This window comes from Lepisma saccharinum, chromosome 16, assembly GCF_977018435.1.
Source record: "Lepisma saccharinum chromosome 16, izLepSacc3.1, whole genome shotgun sequence".
NCBI lineage: Eukaryota > Metazoa > Arthropoda > Insecta > Zygentoma > Lepismatidae > Lepisma > Lepisma saccharinum.
In genome coordinates this window covers 70,253,490-70,273,240 of record NC_139244.1, presented here as the reverse complement: position 1 = coordinate 70,273,240, position 19,751 = coordinate 70,253,490, and the positions used below count along the sequence as shown (strand labels likewise).

The following is a 19,751-nucleotide window of genomic DNA, read 5'->3' as shown; positions in this document are numbered from 1 at the left end:
CGAAGTTAGGAAACTTAAACTAGAACTTTGAAAGATAATTTCAGTAAACGTTCAATTAAACTTTATATATCCACGTGTACTGCTACAGAGATGTGTTAATTTATTAACTAGTGACTCCTAGATGGATTTCGTCTGTAAAATGCCAAAATGAGAGAAGCTTCTGAGCAAAATGTTGAGAAAGTGATAGTTTTGAATTAAGAGGAATTGTACTGCGTTGCAGTTCAGAACAAAATTACATTTGTAGTTTAGATTATTGATCTGAAACTCTCTTAAATAGAAGAAAAATTTGAAGTGTATTAGTAAGTGAAAAAGAAACTGTTATGAAGTGTTGTTCTTCAATACTGTAAGGCTTAAGCAATAAATTATTGTAAATCAAAAAATTGACATGTTTTCAAATCGAAAGGGGAAATCGCAATGTAACCCCTAGTCTTATTCGTCATTGCTGCTTGGCGAAAGTGACCTGAGAGTTTTAGTGAATACCACTTTCCGTATATGATTTAATTGTTCAGACGTGCTCTGTGAGGAAATATATGCTAGTAAATCTCTCTCTGAAAAGCAATTTGTAGCATTCATATATAATATATTGTATTAATATGTCTGACAAATTTACAATTCATGATGGGTTAAAACAAATAGATGCATTATCTCCATTGCTCTTTAATTTTTCCTTAGAATATGCCGTTAGGAAGGTAAAAGAAACTAAAGAAGGACTAAAATTAAATGGTATGACTCAGTTATTAGCATATGCAGATGATGTAGACTTACTGGGGGATGATGTGAATTCAATTAAGAATAATGCTAAAATATTTTTCAAAACTGCTCAAGAGATAGGTTTGGAAGTTAACAAAGACAAAACTAAATATATTCTTACAGGCCGAAACCAAGTGTTAGGTAATAATCAAAATCTAATTATTGATAACAACCCGTTTTAACCAGTTTCCAAATTCAAATACTTAGGAGTAATATTAAGAAATGAAAATTATATTAAAGAGGAAATAAAAAGTAGGCTTAATTCAGGAAATGTATGTTACTTCTCTCTTCATAAACTTTTGTCTTCTCGTTTAAGTAGTGGTATTTGTGGTACTATAAAATCGATAAAGTACGAGCTTTTCAGACTGAATAGAATATACTTAAAACTAGGGCAAGATGTCTATATAATCTTATTGCTACTGTGTATATCCTACGATTTTTGTCAAAAAAGCTCCCGAGAAAGGAAAGACAAAACTAAATATATTCTTACAGGCCGAAACCAAGTGTTAGGTAATAATCAAAATCTAATTATTGATAACAACCCGTTTTAACCAGTTTCCAAATTCAAATACTTAGGAGTAATATTAAGAAATGAAAATTATATTAAAGAGGAAATAAAAAGTAGGCTTAATTCAGGAAATGTATGTTACTTCTCTCTTCATAAACTTTTGTCTTCTCGTTTAAGTAGTGGTATTTGTGGTACTATAAAATCGATAAAGTACGAGCTTTTCAGACTGAATAGAATATACTTAAAACTAGGGCAAGATGTCTATATAATCTTATTGCTACTGTGTATATCCTACGATTTTTGTCAAAAAAGCTCCCGAGAAAGGAAAGACAAAACTAAATATATTCTTACAGGCCGAAACCAAGTGTTAGGTAATAATCAAAATCTAATTATTGATAACAACCCGTTTTAACCAGTTTCCAAATTCAAATACTTAGGAGTAATATTAAGAAATGAAAATTATATTAAAGAGGAAATAAAAAGTAGGCTTAATTCAGGAAATGTATGTTACTTCTCTCTTCATAAACTTTTGTCTTCTCGTTTAAGTAGTGGTATTTGTGGTACTATAAAATCGATAAAGTACGAGCTTTTCAGACTGAATAGAATATACTTAAAACTAGGGCAAGATGTCTATATAATCTTATTGCTACTGTGTATATCCTACGATTTTTGTCAAAAAAGCTCCCGAGAAAGGAAAGACAAAACTAAATATATTCTTACAGGCCGAAACCAAGTGTTAGGTAATAATCAAAATCTAATTATTGATAACAACCCGTTTTAACCAGTTTCCAAATTCAAATACTTAGGAGTAATATTAAGAAATGAAAATTATATTAAAGAGGAAATAAAAAGTAGGCTTAATTCAGGAAATGTATGTTACTTCTCTCTTCATAAACTTTTGTCTTCTCGTTTAAGTAGTGGTATTTGTGGTACTATAAAATCGATAAAGTACAAGCTTTTCAGACTGAACTTAAACTAAAACTAGGGCAAGATGTCTATATAATCTTATTGCTACTGTGTATATCCTACGATTTTTGTCAAAAAAGCTCCCGAGAAAGGACGAGCCCCCTCAGATTGATTTGGATACACCTGTATCTGCTAAATTGTTGTCTATAAGCTTGTTAAAAATATGGCCCTCTTGACATTGTTTTGGCTACACTTAAAACTAAGCCAAGATGCTCATAAGAGCTTTTTGCTTTTAGTGTAATTCTCTGTAAACACACACATACACATACAAGTTTACTTCTGCTCTACATCTGGTCTACTTATATTGCATCATGTTGTGCAACAAATTATTATTCAATATTATACAACAAATTATTAGGCATGTGTTGTTTTCTGATTGGTTAGTTATGATGTAATGGGTGTCTTCTGATTGGCTCACTGTTTCAGATGTTTTTAACGCGGTCCGCGCTTAGGCTACTTAAAGGGTTTTCGTATTACATATCAGTTAATATTGTGAGAATAGTTGAAGAGTACAGATGTGTTGTTCTAGTGCTTCTTATACTACAGGGTTTGATATACAGAATTTCTTATTATTCATATTAAACATATTTCTGGTATATTGAACAAATATCTTATATTTTGTATAAAGAAGTCTGATATTTGATACATCCAGTTTGTTTGTTGTAATCTATTCATATTTAGAGTCGGGCAGATATCTGTCCCAGCTTGTTATACAAGATCAATACATAACACACGGCATTAGGTCATTGCCTTTCTACGCACATCACGACATGGTGGAGTAGGTCAGTGATTCTGTAGGTCAGTGCTTCTGTAGATCAATACTTATTCTACCTTTGTGCATGTAAGCTATTAGCTTTATAACCTGTCATAGTTTTATTAAGTATAGAATTTTGATTTAAACCCCAAGAAATCTGATATAATAAACCAACAACAAAAACTAAAAAACCACACCCACGCACACCCACGAACACCCACGCACACCCACGTTATGCAACAAGTTATTACGCAATGTTTACGCAACAAGTTATTACACAGACCCGTATCTAGCGTGTTGTTGGTTATGACGTAATGGGATGTCTTCTGATTGACTTACTGTTTGGGATGTTTTTATCAGTCAGTATCGTGAGAGTGTTTTGAAGAGTACGGATGTGTTGTTGCAGTGTTAAAAGTTAAGTATTTAATTTATTTTAAAGCTACATACTATTTATTATTTTTAAGTTTAAAAAAGTGTATCAAGTGATATTTTTTCATAGTAATTTCGATCAGCTTGAGTTTTGATGTGATCAGATGTTACTTGTCGTCTCCGGAAATTCTGTATAAATAACATAGCTGAAAATTTTATCGTAATAGCTAAAATTATTTTATTTTGAAGGTGGTTCAAGTCGTTTTTTTCACACAGATTGAATTTCTTTGAATTTGTATTTGTATTGAATTTTGTATTTTTTCCCGAGAAAATTTATATATAAATACCAGAGCTGAAAAAAAATATTATAATTATAACTATTGTATTTTAAGTTACATTCTATCAATTATCGTAAGTTTAAAAGTGTTTTTTTCTAGTAAATAGAATCTTATTGAATTTTGACTTCATTGTGTGTTTTGTATTTTTCCCCGAGAAAATTTATATATAAATACCGAGAAACTTCTATTTAAATAACACCTTGTAAAAATGACAACTTGTATAACCGATTTACCACTCGAACTGCTGTACAAGATTCTTGCTTACACATTCGACGAAGGTGAGGATGTCGCAAGGCTCCTCGACGTAAGCAAAATAGCGCCTGAATTTCGTCCACCGTGCGAGATGATTCTTATGGACAATCTTCGCAAAATAAGCTGTATGAAAAACTTGCAGAATCCTGATTCTCTTTTCGGGCTGCAGCAAAAAATTGACCGATAGGATGGACGAGCTTCATGAGGCGAGGGAAGGAAGGAGACGATATACGTACGATTGGTATGAGTCAAACGCGGAAACAGACAGCATCATCACACAACTCATTGCATTGACTGAGGCGCGAACTTTCTTCCTGTCACGTGAATTGTGTTGATTGGTTCGCTAAGGGGAATTTTCCTGATTAGTAAATTGAGGTTATAAATGTAATATATTCTTACTACTTAAGTGCGTCTAGTATTTTACACCACAGATAAACGGTTACACAGTGCAACATTAACTCGTCTATTTTGTTGATTTGGTGTTAAGTAGTGTATTTGGTGTCTGCATGTGTAGTACTACGTTCTGGAGCGGTGTAGTGTGTGGTGTATGGCTACATGGTGCGAGCTAACTAAACAAATGAATGTTTAAAACAGAGGCAATTGTTGAATTTTATGAACTTGAATACAGCTATTCGTCTATTTGGTTGAATACAGTTCTACTGCACTTGCCTAGCGCTGGGATACATCTGCACTCCACCATATGTCTAAAAGTGTAGCGAACTAGACGGGGCTAATAATTACTTAACTGCAATCATTTTTCCAAAGAAGGTGACTTGAGTTTATGGATGTTTTTAGAGTTTTAACACAAACACACAGCGTTAATTTATTTTTGTAGTGTTTAATTGATTAAATTGCTTTATTTTACTTCGCTTTTTTGTTTTTTGCTGCGACTGTTGTACATTTAAAGAAGGTAAGGAACATGTTTCTAAGAAGTAGGGATATAATTGATCGAAATAGAGATTGTGAGAAAGAGAAAATGTGTAAGCAGAGGATAAGGAAAATTTTACATTTTGAGTTTCTTATTGTGATAGAACAAGGAGATAAATGGAATAACTTTTGCAGGCAACCAAATCTTATAAAATATTGATAAAAGATACGCTTTCTATTAAAAATGTAATTACTTATTAACATAGAATGCGTGATATTCTCGAAAAATTTAACCCCTCTTCTTTCCCTTCAAGAATTCGAATCTTGATAAAATAAATAAAAAAAAAATATCAACACGGAAAATAAATATGCATCACAAGAAATAATATCATATGAACTAACGATTATTTTTTTAACAAACCTATTTCGTTTAATTCAAAAAATTCTAAATCTAATATCTAAAAAGCACATGATAACAACTTACTTGAACTAGTTTCTAAATTCAAATATTTAGGAGTAATATTAACAAAAGAAAATTATATTAAAGAGGAAATAAAATAAAAAGTAGGCTTAATTCAGGAAATGCATGTTACTTCTCTCTAAGAAACTAAAAGTTAAAATATACAAAACAGTAATTTTGTCTGAAGTATTATATGGATGTGAAACGTGGTCTATTATATTGAAAGAGGAACATAAATTGAGAGTATTTGAAAATATGATTGTTATGAAAATATTTCGACCTAAAAGAGATGAGTGGAGAAGGTTACATAATTTAGAACTACATCATTTATATTCATGTCCAGATATGATTAGAATAATTAAATCAAGAAGACTTAGGTGGACAGGTCATGTAGCACGAATCGGAGAGGAAAGAGTAGTTTACAGGATTAAATCAAGATTTGAACGTATTCCGATTCGTCGCAGATTCTATGGACAGTGCAAGAAAGAACAATTGGTAAACATTTGTAATGATAGGAATTATCATCATGCAACGTTCATAGTTTCCTCCAAATATTTCATAAGATGTACTAAAAATCCCCCAATACAGTCACGGACACTTCTGGGTTGTAACAATCCCGCTGAGAACTAATAGGAGCTTTACAATGCAGAAGTATTCGTGACTGTAGTGAGGTGTACCCCATATTACCGCCGCCGTATTTAAGTTGATTGCCAGTGCAGCTAATTACGCATAAAAATTCCTCTGATTGAGATAAAATTTGGCAATAGCTATCCGTAGTGTATACATTTAAATTTAGTCAATTTCGAAATACAATCGCCATGTTGAAAACTGATCACCCTTACTGGCAAATTGCAGAGAAATGTTTCCAATTATATAAATCTAGACAGATATCTTCCTGCAGTCGGTATACGACGCTGACAACCATGAACGAAATTACACATGCTCTAAATAAACGAGTCCACTGGCAAATTAGGGGTGACGACTGTAAGTAAACGGGGAAATAATCTTTGTAACAGCTATCACAAGCACGTACACATCGAGCGATAATATACAACTAGATGCATACAAGACACATACTGATCCAAATCCCACAGTGTAGTTTCGTTCATATTTCTACTTCCTTCACCTTGCTTGCTTGGACTTGTCCTCTCGAGTTAGGCAAATCATCCATGGTCGAAGAATAAAGACTTGTACAGAAGCGAATTTTCCAATATCGTAGCCATAACTACAGCTAAATTTGCAATAAAGATACTATATTAAATAATGGGTCTTAGGTGTTATTTACTGTGTTTTATCACATGCTTCCAGGGAACTAAAACTAGAGTTCATCCAATTGAGATTTTATTCATTCTATCTTTCTTATTTCTCACTTAATTTTGATGCCCTCCGATTGTTGGAAATACACGTTTCTTTATATTCATGTTTAGTTCTTCATCTAGATACAGATTCAAAACTTTTCGTTTATATTTCACTCTTATCCATGTGTGCCACTTTTGTATAGAAGTGTTTATTTTCTTTTATGTGACGTCATCAAACACAATTTCCTGTACACGTTTTAAGAATGGTCTTTCTGCCGATTAGTTCTGCGGTTGACCGTAGTTAGGTTGTATGCTAGTGTATTTTAAATAACTAACTAACTCTAGCATTCTAAAAGCCGAACGTTTATGACAGCAGCATCACAAGCTTTCCATCTGTCCCTATCCAGGGCAAGATCCATTCAATCGTTTCCATCCTACCTATTTCCTTTAGGTCCATCTCAACGTTATACCTCCATCGCTGCCTTGGCCTGTATGTTAACATCATTATATTCTAAGTGGTATGTACGTATTATGTGGAGTATAATTGTTTATATCTTGTCGTACTTAATCCAAGGTCATATTATATTTTTTCTGGTTATAAAGGAAGATTAATGACTGCATTGATGTCACAGGTACGAACGCTGCATATTATATTAATATATTAGTGCGCATCTTCTATCAATAGTTCATCAGGTCTTCATTTAGTAGTGTTCGTGATTACCCTTACAGATAGAAATGCGACGTAAAGTAATCGAGAAGCAAACTGTTGCAAGGAAACACATCTCGTTTCTCCTGCCTTTATTACAATGACCCACTGCACTCTTACTCTAGAGTCAGATGGTCGTAGGTTTCCAATGCACGAACGCGACCGACCAAGCCTCCTTACCGCCCTCCTTACAATGCTATAGTACAGCTTCTACTTTAGCTCTGTAGTTCTCAAGAGAATACTAGAGCGTCATTTCTAGAAGACGACTTGTTTACGAAGCCTGGTGAGATTGCTTGTATAATGTCACTGTCGTTCTTCTGTATATCAATGAAGCAAGTACGTTTCTTGTTGTACATTTTCACTTTTCCAATTATCCGTATGAACCCAGTATTCACATTATTAACATTGATTTCAAATGAGCACAATGTTCCTTACGTTCTATACTTAAATACATTCTAGACCTTTAGATACTTTGAAAAGTATAACCAATGATGAAAAATATGTACATTTAGATTTGGAAAACTGAAACATGGAGAATATAATATTTTCCTACTCAACAAAAGGGTTACAAAAAATCCCGAGTACCAACTTTAGAAGACAAAATATTCTGCGTAATTTTGTGCTATTTGTCCTACATAAGAGACTTTTAAAAGTTCACAATGAAAACATATGTAGATTACTGAAGACAATCGAACTGCTGCTTCTAAGGCCGTGCGCACGGAGGGAGGGGTACCAGGTGTGCCTGGGCACCCTTAACGTGTCTCCAAAAATATAATAAGTAGAAAGTACTATTAAAATAATGAAAATATATTCGAGGTACAAAAACGTAAGCTATTTCCTTTCATTTGAAATGTCTCTCTCGCGATTCTTTCTCCCCCTCCTTCCTCCGAAAAGAATGTGATATTGTTTACTATAATAATTAGTAATCAAGTATTAAAGAATACTTTTTTACATATTAAATCATACAGAGTATTAAATATAAAGTGACCAGATACAATATTGTATTTTATAAAGTAGTAAGCAGTAGAAAATGTATAAAATCTCAACCTGATTTAGGCTAAAATTGTTCACAGAGGGAATTGAACCTCCCTTAATGCACCCCAACCCAAATTAAGCTGCCTACGACTATGGCTGCTAGCTAAAAAATCATTAAAACAAAAGGCCGAATCATAACACCAGGAAAGGTACAAAATACATGGTTATTGATACATTATACCACAGATAGAATACAGTGTTTGCATAAAAATCATTAAATGTGATAGGTGTTGATCATCTTGTTATTAAAAATACTCCATAGACATCTGTATTGAATGTCTTTCGTGACCCAGAAGTAAAAGTTAGAAAAAGATTTGGTAAATATTTTATCATGAAACTCTAAGTTAGAAAACAACTGTGAATGGTTGGAAATCATCATGGTGGGAGAAGTGTCATTGGAGCATCGGAATTTTTCAGTTGTTCTCCATCATACATCTTGCTGGTTGTGGCATTTCTCTCACAGAGAAAGTTGTACTTGGAGCCGAACCTATCCTACCTGCTACATGTTTACGAAGGTTGTCAGTAAATGTAATGAACTTACGATGGGGAGGAGACTAAAAGTAATTGCCAGCGTAGGAATGTTAAATTAACTGCCAACATCAATGACAGGGGGCAGCTTCCGGCATTCCACACTGGTATGGTTGAAACTGAACTTTTAACGTCGTAACATGTACGCTATGTTGGGTGCGTCGATTTTGCACCCCTAACAAAGTCATGCCACCTTCAGCCACTACAAACTTATTACTTAAAAATTGTATTTCATTCTGTCAAATCATGCCCGCCGATAGTGCGCTACGATGCAAGGGATCTCAGGTTCGAATTTCGGTCTGGGCATGGGTGTCCTCTGTGAGATTCCTTCATGAACATATTCATATCACCACTCAATCCTCATTTTCGCTATTAGCTAAAAGTGGCAGAAAATCTAAGTAAACTAAACACAATCAATCAAATCATTCGGAATTTGTACATACATATGTGACTATACAGTAAAATCTCGTTAATCCGGATCCCGATAAGCCGGACTTCGCTTAATCCGGACAGGCAGAAAAAAGAAGAAACAGAATGCAATGTTTTAAATGTGGCTAGAAGTCAACAAGAGAACTTTCCGAAGAAAAGGCAGTGATGGAATTCCGTTTTCCGCAGAGTAGTGGGGTTTGTGGTATTATAAACTCAAGAAAGTATGAACCCCCCTCAAGCAGAATTGGCTACACTTAAACCTAGCTCAACATGCCCATATGAGCTTTTTGCTCAAGTGTAGTACCCCTTCTAATCCAAGATTTTTGTAAAAAAGCCCTCATGGATTCCATGAGAAAGTATGACCCCCCTCAGATTGATGTGCCTATACTTACAAAAGGCACTTCTGTGAGATTGTTGTCCATAAATTTGTCAAAAATATGCCCCTCTTGATATTTTTTTTGACCACACTTAAAACTAGGCCAAGACACACACCCATACACACCTACACCCACCCACACCCACCCACACCCACCCACACCCACATATTTACTTCCGGTGCACTTCCGGTCCACTTCCGGTGCACTTCCGGTCCACTTCCGGTGCACTTCCGGTCCACTTCCGGTGCACTTCCGGTCCACTTCCGGTCTACTTCCGGTCCACTTCCGGTTTCCCTACTTCCGGTCCACTTGTGGCCAAGTTGTGGCCTATTTCTGGTTTATTTATATTGCATCATGCTGTGCAACAAATTATTATCCAGTATAGAGTTTTGATTAGAACCCCAAGAAATTTTATATAAATACCAAAGTCAAAAATATTAACACACATACACACACACACACACACACACACACACACACACACACACACACACAAAGCACAGTGCTGAACCCAATTGATATTTTTATCCAGTATAGAGTTTTGATTTGAATCCCAAGAAATTGTATATAATAAACAACAACAAAAATTCCATAGCCAAACATACATACACATGCACTAGGTATACACACTAGGTATACAAAGCACAGTGCTGAACCCAATTGATCCAGTATAGAGTTTTGATTTGAATCCCAAGAAATTGTATATAATAAACAACAACAAAAATTCCATAGCCAAACATACATACACATGCACTAGGTATACACACTAGGTATACAAAGCACAGTGCTGAACCCAATTGATCCAGTATAGAGTTTTGATTTGAATCCCAAGAAATTGTATATAATAAACAACAACAAAAATTCCATAGCCAAACATACATACACATGCACTAGGTATACATACTAGGTATACAAAGCACAGTGCTGAACCCAATTGATATTTTTATCCAGCATAGAGTTTTGATTTGAATCCCAAGAAATTGTATATAATAAACAACAACAAAAATGCCGAATCAAAAATATTGTAATCAATGCAAAAAAAATATATCCAGCCCCAATTGGGCTAAGCACCAAAAGATTTGTAATCCAGACAAATACAGAACTCCCACAGAAATTTGCCCCAAATGCCATAGAAAATATAACATGCAATACTTCACATATACACATAAAGATACTTGCTCTGCACAGTCATCAACATTGCCCTCCCAACCATCTACATCTGGTCTGAAAAGGAAGCATGAAGCACCTGTTAATGCTGGACCGGCAAAACAGCTATGTTTTGCACCTATCCATAGCAGTTTTAATGCCCAACTTAGGGATTACCGGTTTGTATCAGAGCCAAGATGTGGTATTGAGAATTTTTTGAAGAGTGTAAATCCTGATCTGCAGGCAATTCTTAATGCACAAAATGGCTCTTATAAGCTGTCCCTCAAATTGTTTACACAATATAAGAAACCAAACAGCACAAAATTTACACAGCCCCACATAACAGCAACTGTACCTGTATATTCAAATACAAATTTAGACAGAATAATAAGCAGTTTGATGGATCAATTAAATATTAAACACTCTGAATTTGCAGCAAAAGAGTCTGGATGGAGCCTATGCGGTTCTCCACACAAGTTATATGTTAATATTTCTGAATTCAGCCCATTGCAAGGATCTACATATCTGCCATTACCTGATAATATTAAAAACAGAAGAGCCGTGGTTAATATAGAAAATACCGACCAGAAATGCTTTTTGTGGTGTATATTAGCTGTTTTGTTTCCAGTTTCAAGGAATCCTCAGAGAATAAATTATTACAAACAACATGAACATCTTTTTGACGATGCAATGGAGGGTTTAGCATATCCAATGTCTGTACAGAATATTGATAAATTTGAAAAAAAGGCCCGGGATATTAATGGCAAACAATTATCTATTAATGTATTTATTTGTTCCACTGGCAATTGCTCAATAGAACCTCTCAGAATCAGTATATTTGATGATGAATCTGCTATTCCGATTGATCTGCTCTTAATTGAAGGGGATGGTACATATCATTACACTCTGATACATAATCTTCAAGCTTTAGTGAGAACACAACTTGACAAATCCAATACAATATTCAAGTTGTGCAGAAGATGTTTAACTGTATTTGATGGTAGAAAAACAGTGAAGAGGGTTCCTGAAGAGAATGCAGAAATTGCTAGAAACAAGTTAATTGAGCATCTGAAATATTGTGGCAACCATAAACCTGTTCATATGGTGATGCCCAATCCAAGTGAAAATTGCAAATTCAAGAAATTTGAAGCCTTGTTGGAACACCCAGTATATATTGTCTGTGATTTTGAATCAATCCTCAAATCTCTTGCATCCTGCAATCCAGATCCTGAAGAATCTTCAATTACACCATACCAGCTACATGAACCTTCCAGCTTTTGTTATGTGGTTGTACAGGATGGTGTTGTTACTAAAGAATATTCATACATGGGGCCAGATGCCAGCAAAATATTTGCACATAGAATAGAAAATGAGTGCCGTGACATAGCATCTAACATCTTATTAAAATCAAAACCTATGTTGCCTTTAACAGAGAAACAGATTGAAGATTTCAACAATGCAGAAAAATGCCCGGTATATGATCCTGAATTTTCAGATACAAATATCAAAGTGAAACACCATTCTCATACAGATGGTAAATTCTTAATGGCCCTGTGTAATAGCTGTAATATTAAGATCAAGAGACCAAGATTTGTCCCCATATTTTGCCATGGAGCATCCAATTATGATTTCCATCATCTAATCAGGTACGAGGGGTTTGAGAAGCAGAATTTAAATATTTTAGCTGAAAATGATGAAAAATATATATCTATTAGCAAAATCATTAAAGTTAATGGTGTTCCTATTCGCATAAGATTTCTTGATTCTTACAGAATTTTATCTGCTAGCCTGGCTACACGGGCCTCTCAATTATCTGATGATCAATTCAAAATCACACGTGCCTTGTTTCCAAATCAGGATCTGAAATTAATTAGGCGGAAGGGTGTATATCCATATGATTATGCTACAGATTTTTCTAAATTTGATGAGTGCTCCCTGCCTCCACAAGAAGAGTTTTACAGCAAAATCAGAGGTTCTGGAATCACAGATGAAGATTATCACCATGCCCAATTGGTGTGGAACAATTTAAAATGCCAGACATTTGGTGATTATCACATGGCATATTTGAAACTTGATGTGACCATCTTAGCTGATATAATGCAGGCATTCAGAAAATCTTGCATGCAAAATTATGGACTGGACCCAGTGTATTTTTACAGTGCCCCGGGCCTAGCATGGGCTGCAATGTTTTTAAACACCAAAATGCCATTGGATCTGATCCAAGATCAAGATATGTATCTGTTTATGGAGGAAAGTATAAAAGGAGGTATGGTACAATGTTCTCAGAGATATGCCAGAGCAAATAACAGGCATATGCCTGATTATGATCCAGCACTGCCATCAAATTATATATTGTATGTAGATGCAAACAGCCTCTATGGTCACGCTATGATGCAAAAACTGCCATATGCAGGGCTTGAATGGCTTGAAGATTTCAATATTGAGGATCTTCAGGACTTTGATGACAGTGACTATGGCCTCTTCTTAGAGGTTGATCTGACAATTCCTGATGATTTGCACAATAAATTTTCTGATCTGCCCCCAATTCCTGAGGTTCAGTGCTCACCTGGCTCTAAACAGAAGAAGCTCATGATGACACTGGAGCCAAAACAAGGCTATGTCATATATTACAAAAACCTCCAGTTCCTGATGAAACATGGTGTTCAAGTGACCAAACTTGGCAAAGTTTTGAGGTTCAGGCACTCAAGATGGTTGAAATCATATATTGATACAAACACGGAGCTTCGAACATCTGCAAAGAGCCAATTTGATAAGGCCTTGTTTAAATTGATGGTGAATTCAGTATATGGCAAAACAATTGAAAATGTCAGAAAACATACCGATGTTAAAATAATTACTGACCCCAGCCTGAGCAAAAAATTGGTTGCAAAGCCTAATTTCAATTATAGAAGAATTTATGATGAAAATATGGCACTTTTCAACATGAAAAAAACAAAAATTAAGTTTGATAAACCTATTTATGTAGGGGCTGCAATATTGGAATTGGCCAAATCACATATGTTAACATTGTATTATGATGTGTTGAAACCTTTTTATGGTGATAATATAAAATTGATGTACATGGACACGGATAGTTTTGTTCTTGATATTATAACAGAAAATGTTTATCAAGATATGGCACAGCCTGAATTGTTTCAATACTTTGATACCAGTGAACATAAAGAGATTCAACAACACCACAACAAAAAAGTGCCTGGCAAGTTAAAAGATGAGACACTTGGTGATGTTATTGTGGAATTTGCTGGGTTAAGTGCCAAGATGTATAGTTTTAAAACATGTAATGCTGTTGTCAAAAAGGCCAAGGGTATTGGCAGAGTAACTGTTGAAAAAGAGCTTGAATTTGAGGATTATAAAAATTGCCTCAAATCCCAGAGTTTAATCAAAACATCAGAATCCAGAATCCAGAGTGTGGATCACTTATTGACTTCAAATGTTGTAAGAAAAGTGGCTCTGGACCCACATGATGATAAGAGATGCATTTTATCATGTGGCATACATACTTTACCATGGGGTCATTGTGATTTGAAAAATGGCAAACAATGCACAAGCACAGAGCATGATTTGAAATAAATAAACATGCCTATGAACTTATTTGGGTTCAAAAAACAAGGTATTATGGACCTGCCAACACCACAACCCTCTCCTGATATGTTGTCTAAACTGAGTGGCTTGTTAATTATTCATCTGAACAGCATACTTACAGATATTGATGATGAAACAGGCAAAATATTGTACATATTTAACAATAATTTAAATCATTACCAATTACCTGTAGGTGGGCAATTGCAATTTATTACAACCCCTGAGGGTGATGTTAAAATTTCAGTAGGGAGAAATATTTATAGAATTAAGCACTCAAACATGGTTTCTGGCACTGTTTATACTGTTTCTGCTGGTGACTGCTTATATATTGAAGTCCCTGGATCTTATGACAAGCTTATACCTTTTTTTATAGAATTAAGAATCAGGTATTCAATAATAAATAACTACTAAATCAAAAATGCCTAATGATATTTTTGGCCATACAAGACATGAAGATCACAGTGATGAGATTTTGATGCTTGATGTCAGAGTCAAGAAATTAAGAAGTGATTTACAAGCTTTACAAACCACACTCAATGCCAGTCTTCAATTAGAAATTACAAATTTGCAATCACAATGCATGGACCCTCTTCTTAAAATTGATTCTGAACTCAAATTGCTGCTTCAGAAATATACTGACCTGGCCACATTAGATAATTTTCAAAGTTTGGAAGAGGCTGTAGCAGCTCTTCAAGCCAAATTTAAGACCCAGGCCACCAATTCTGAGCAATTGAAACAACAATTGGAAGAGCAAATAAATAATGTCCAGACACAGCTCCAAACAATTGTCAAAAGCATAAAATCACAAGAAGATTTTGATCTAGTGATTTCCACTCTAAAAGAACAGATTCAGTCACTCCAAATACCTAATCTGGACCCTCTGAACAATGCCATAGCCGAGGTTAAAGAAAAAATTGAGACACTTGAAAATTTTATGAACAATTTGCCATCTTCTGATGCTTTGAATGCAATAACTCGGAGTGTTGCAAATATTAAGCTGCAACTTGAAACATATGAAGATTTTGGAAAAATTCAAAGTTCCATAACCCATCTTGAAGGTACAATAGCAGCAGTGCAAAGTGATTTGGCAAATGTACTAGAATCCAGATTGCCTGGGATTGTAGATACCCTTGTCAGTGTCCAGCAACAAATCACAAAGCTTGAAAACCTCAACACTGAATCTGAACTATCTCATTTTCATCACTTGATCGATGATATCCAAACAAAACTTGAAATTTTACAACAATCCACACCCTCTCAGGCAGATATAGCCCTGCTCCAAAATGCTATGCAAAATGTGGCTGATGCTTCTGAATTAAACACTGTGAAATTGGCACTTGAATCTTTGCAAAATACAGTATCAAATTTGCCTACATCACAGGAACTTAAAAATATTAAGAGAGCAGTGAATAGGATATTGAAATCAGAAGATATCAAGAATATCCAGGCAGAGATCAAACATCTCACCCAGACAGTGGCCACTCTACCAACAAATCAACATATTAATGAATTGCATGCCCTATTTGAGGATATCAGAAGACAGGTCCATGATCTTACTGCTCAAAATTCAAAATTGGCAGTTGTTGAAAATTTGCAACAAATTGTAGCTAATATCAAGCAACAGCTAGGGACCATGGAATCCAATCAAGCAAATGCTCTGTCTGTTTTTGCCACCCAGCTACAAGAAATTGTGCAACAATACAAGAGACTTGCTGTGGACATAAAAATAAAGCCAGGCCATGATGATGTTGTTAGGACCATCAATGAGCACCTTGAATCTGTAACAAGCAGATTGCTTACAGCAGAAAAGGAAATAACAGGCATAATCGAGAATCCAAAACATTCCGTAATTCTTGAATTGTACAGCATCCCCAACAAAGAATATGATTCTCCATTTACACCAGGAGGCAAAATATATATGCTGTCCCCTGCACAATTTTATTACCAATTTTTTGTTGGGGGCACATTGAGACCAATCAAGATCAAATATTGGCTTCAGCCACAGGCACACCACTACCCCACCTTATCAATAACAAATGCTGATAACAAAGTAAAGATCACCAGTGTAGAATTAGAGGATTTTACAGACCCAGATACATTGGAAACATCTTATGTTGAAGATGATGGCTCTTTGGAATTTAAAATACAAATAGGGGACAAATTATATTTAGAAAATCCTGCTGTCTCAGCTGCTGAACACCCCATAGTTGCAATATTCTTGTTTACATATTATGTCTAGACAAATTATTGTTGATGAATTACACAGACAGGCCAGACATAATTTTAAGAGACTCCCAGTAGTCACAAAGGGCATAGATGATTTATGGCAAAGCGACTTGATTGAAATGGCAAGTGGGCAGTTGAAAAACTTAGACAAAATCAACAAGGGCTACAAGTATCTTCTCACTGTAATAGACACATTTTCAAAATTTGCCTGGGCTGTGCCACTCAAATCCAAGACTGGAACATGTGTTACAGAAGCTTTTAGAACAATCATCAATCAGAGTGGAAGATCCCCGCGCTATTTGCAAACAGATAATGGCAAAGAATTTTATAATTCAGTGTTTCAACAATTTATTAAAAGCCAGGCAATAAAACATTACTCGAGTTACAGTGACCTCAAGGCCTCAATTGTAGAGAGATTCAACAGAACCTTAAAAAATCTTATGTATAAACAATTTACACTTCAAGGTAATTATAAATGGATTAATATTCTTCCAGAACTTATACATAAATATAACAATTCTGTCCATTCCACAATCAACATGAAACCCTCTGAAGTAACTTCATCTGATGAGCAAAAATTGATCAGCACTGTTTATTATCCTAAATATCAGCCAACAACAAGAAAGGCCAAATACAAGGTGGGTGATCAAGTAAGAATCAGTAAATATAAGCACTTATTCAAAAGAGGCTTTACAAGAAACTGGAGCACAGAATTATTTACAGTGGTTCAAGTTAAACCTGGGACCCTTAACACATATATAATAAAAGATCACCGAGGAGAAATTCTCAAAGGCAGGTTCTATGAACAAGAGCTCAGCAAAACTAAACAGCCTGACACATATCTCATAGAAAAAAATATCCGCAGAAAAGGCAAGAAATTATTTGTCAAATGGCTAGGACTTCCAGAACACAGCTGGATCGATGCAAACAAAATAATAATATGAGCACCTGGGATGTTATAAAAAGGCTCCCAGAACCTGAACAACAAAATAAGAGAAATGGCAAATTGCTACCTGATAATATTAGGTGTCTTATTGTTGGGCCATCTGCTTGTGGTAAAACTACACTAATGGTTGATAATTTTTTATTGGCACCCAACTGGTTAGACTGGAAAAACAGGCACTTGTATATCTTCTCTAAGAGCTTAGAACAATTAAAATATCAGCAGCTGATGAAGCTTTATGATGGATTGGATATTGCCACTTTTGAACCAGATGTTAAGCCACTTGATGAGTGTCTCGATAATTCTGTTGTTGTGTTTGATGATATTATATTGGATAATCAAAACAAGGTTAGAAATTTCTTTACACAGGGCCGGCACAAAAACATTGATTGCTTCTACCTGGCACAGACTTTTTCAAAAATACCCAAGCAGCTGATCCGAGACAATAGCAATTTTATATGTGTGTTTCATCAAGATCATACCAACCTCAAACACATACATGATGAATATGTAGGTGGGGACTTGAGCTACAATGATTTTTCCAAGATTTGCAGCAAGTGCTGGAACCAGGACAGTTATGGGTTTGTTACAATTGATATGACAAGAACACCCAATAGTGGCAAATACAGAAATAAAATCAACAATTTTTTAGACTTTGAAACATAAATAAATAACCATGAAAAGGCCAATTATTGATGATCTTAAGTTAAGAGATTATCTTGTAAAAAGATTTAAGGGATGGAAATCAGAGAACCGTGGAATTTATGAAAAACACAAACAAACAGAACAGCCTGTAATTGATGCTATTAATAATTTAGGTAAAAATATCAAAACTGTTACAGAGCAAAATCAAAATTTGCTCACAGAGCTTGTACCTGTAGCTGCAAGGAACATATTAGATTATCCATTCACCCCACTTTCAAGTATTCATACACCTAGCCCTATTGCTCCTAGAAGAATTGAAGCTAGTCAAGATCCTTTTGAATTGGGTCTTCTTGCTCAAAAATATTTAACCACACCTAAAGACAATAAAGATGAGGTTTTTGGCTTATATGCTGACACAGAGCTTGATGGCAGCATCATACATAGAATTGGCAATTTCAGAGTAACATTTATGGGAGATGATATAATTGTATATTCAGAATCTCGACTTGGAGAAAAAGGTGCTTTTGTTAAATATGCCGGAACACCTGGATTGTGGGAACTGATGACTAGGAAAAGGCCTGGCAGCTATACAGATCAAGATTATGAGGATTACAAAGAAATATTAATAAAATCAGATGCTCTATACCAGAACAATGATCCCACACAAAAAAGAGTCAAGTCTAGCAGTGGAGCAAAATACAACAATTTAATCAAGCCCATATGGTCTCAGATCAAGACTGGAAGTGGAATCAAACAATACAACACCCTGCCTAAAGAATTTGTGTGGGTTGATGATGTCAGGAAACTTGTAGATAGGTTATTGGTGATAGCTGGGGAGGAAAATGCTGGGAACCACAATTTTTACAATGAAAAGGTTGGAATTATGGACATGATAAGCACCAAATTGTCTAATTTTATAGTGAATGACACTAAGGGGATTGGATATCTCATAAAAATTATTAATACTCTACCACCTAAATTTTGGAGTATTTCTGAGGGTCGGGGCCTTGTTAATGACATTATAAACAAGCTGCCATTTGAACTACATATTCCAGGCTATCAGTATTGTGGGCCCGGTACAAAATTGGACCGTAGATTAAACAGAGGGGATCCTGGTGTTAATCCCCTAGATGCTGCTTGTAGAGACCATGATATTGCATACAACACACATTCTGATCTTGATAAGAGACATGTTGCAGACAAGAAATTAGAAGAGGCTGCATTTGGCAGATTTGTAAGCAAAGATGCTTCTTTAAGTGAAAAAATAGCAGCATTGGGAACCACCATAGCTATGAATACCAAACAAAAATTGGGGTGGGGGTTGTGAATATGTATATAATAAACCTACAATGAAGGCTAAGGGTGTTATGTATCAAATACCTTATGCAGGTCTTAAATCTCTTAAAACTATTGACAGTCTTTTGACCAAAAAGCAGCGCAAGAAAAAAAATTCTTGTATTGCAAAGGGGCATGGTATGAAATTGTTGCTTAGTACCCCCCAATTAAAAAAATTACAGCAATCAAGAAAAAAATCACATGTGGGGGGATTCA

At 35.1% G+C, this 19,751-nt stretch overlaps 1 protein-coding gene across 1 annotated transcript in view; it reads right to left on the bottom strand.

Annotated features, from left to right (window-relative positions):
• Positions 1 to 19,751, bottom strand: part of LOC146000523 (dipeptidase 1-like) — a 196,932-nt gene that overhangs the window by 21,458 nt on the left and 155,723 nt on the right. The window lies entirely within an intron of this gene.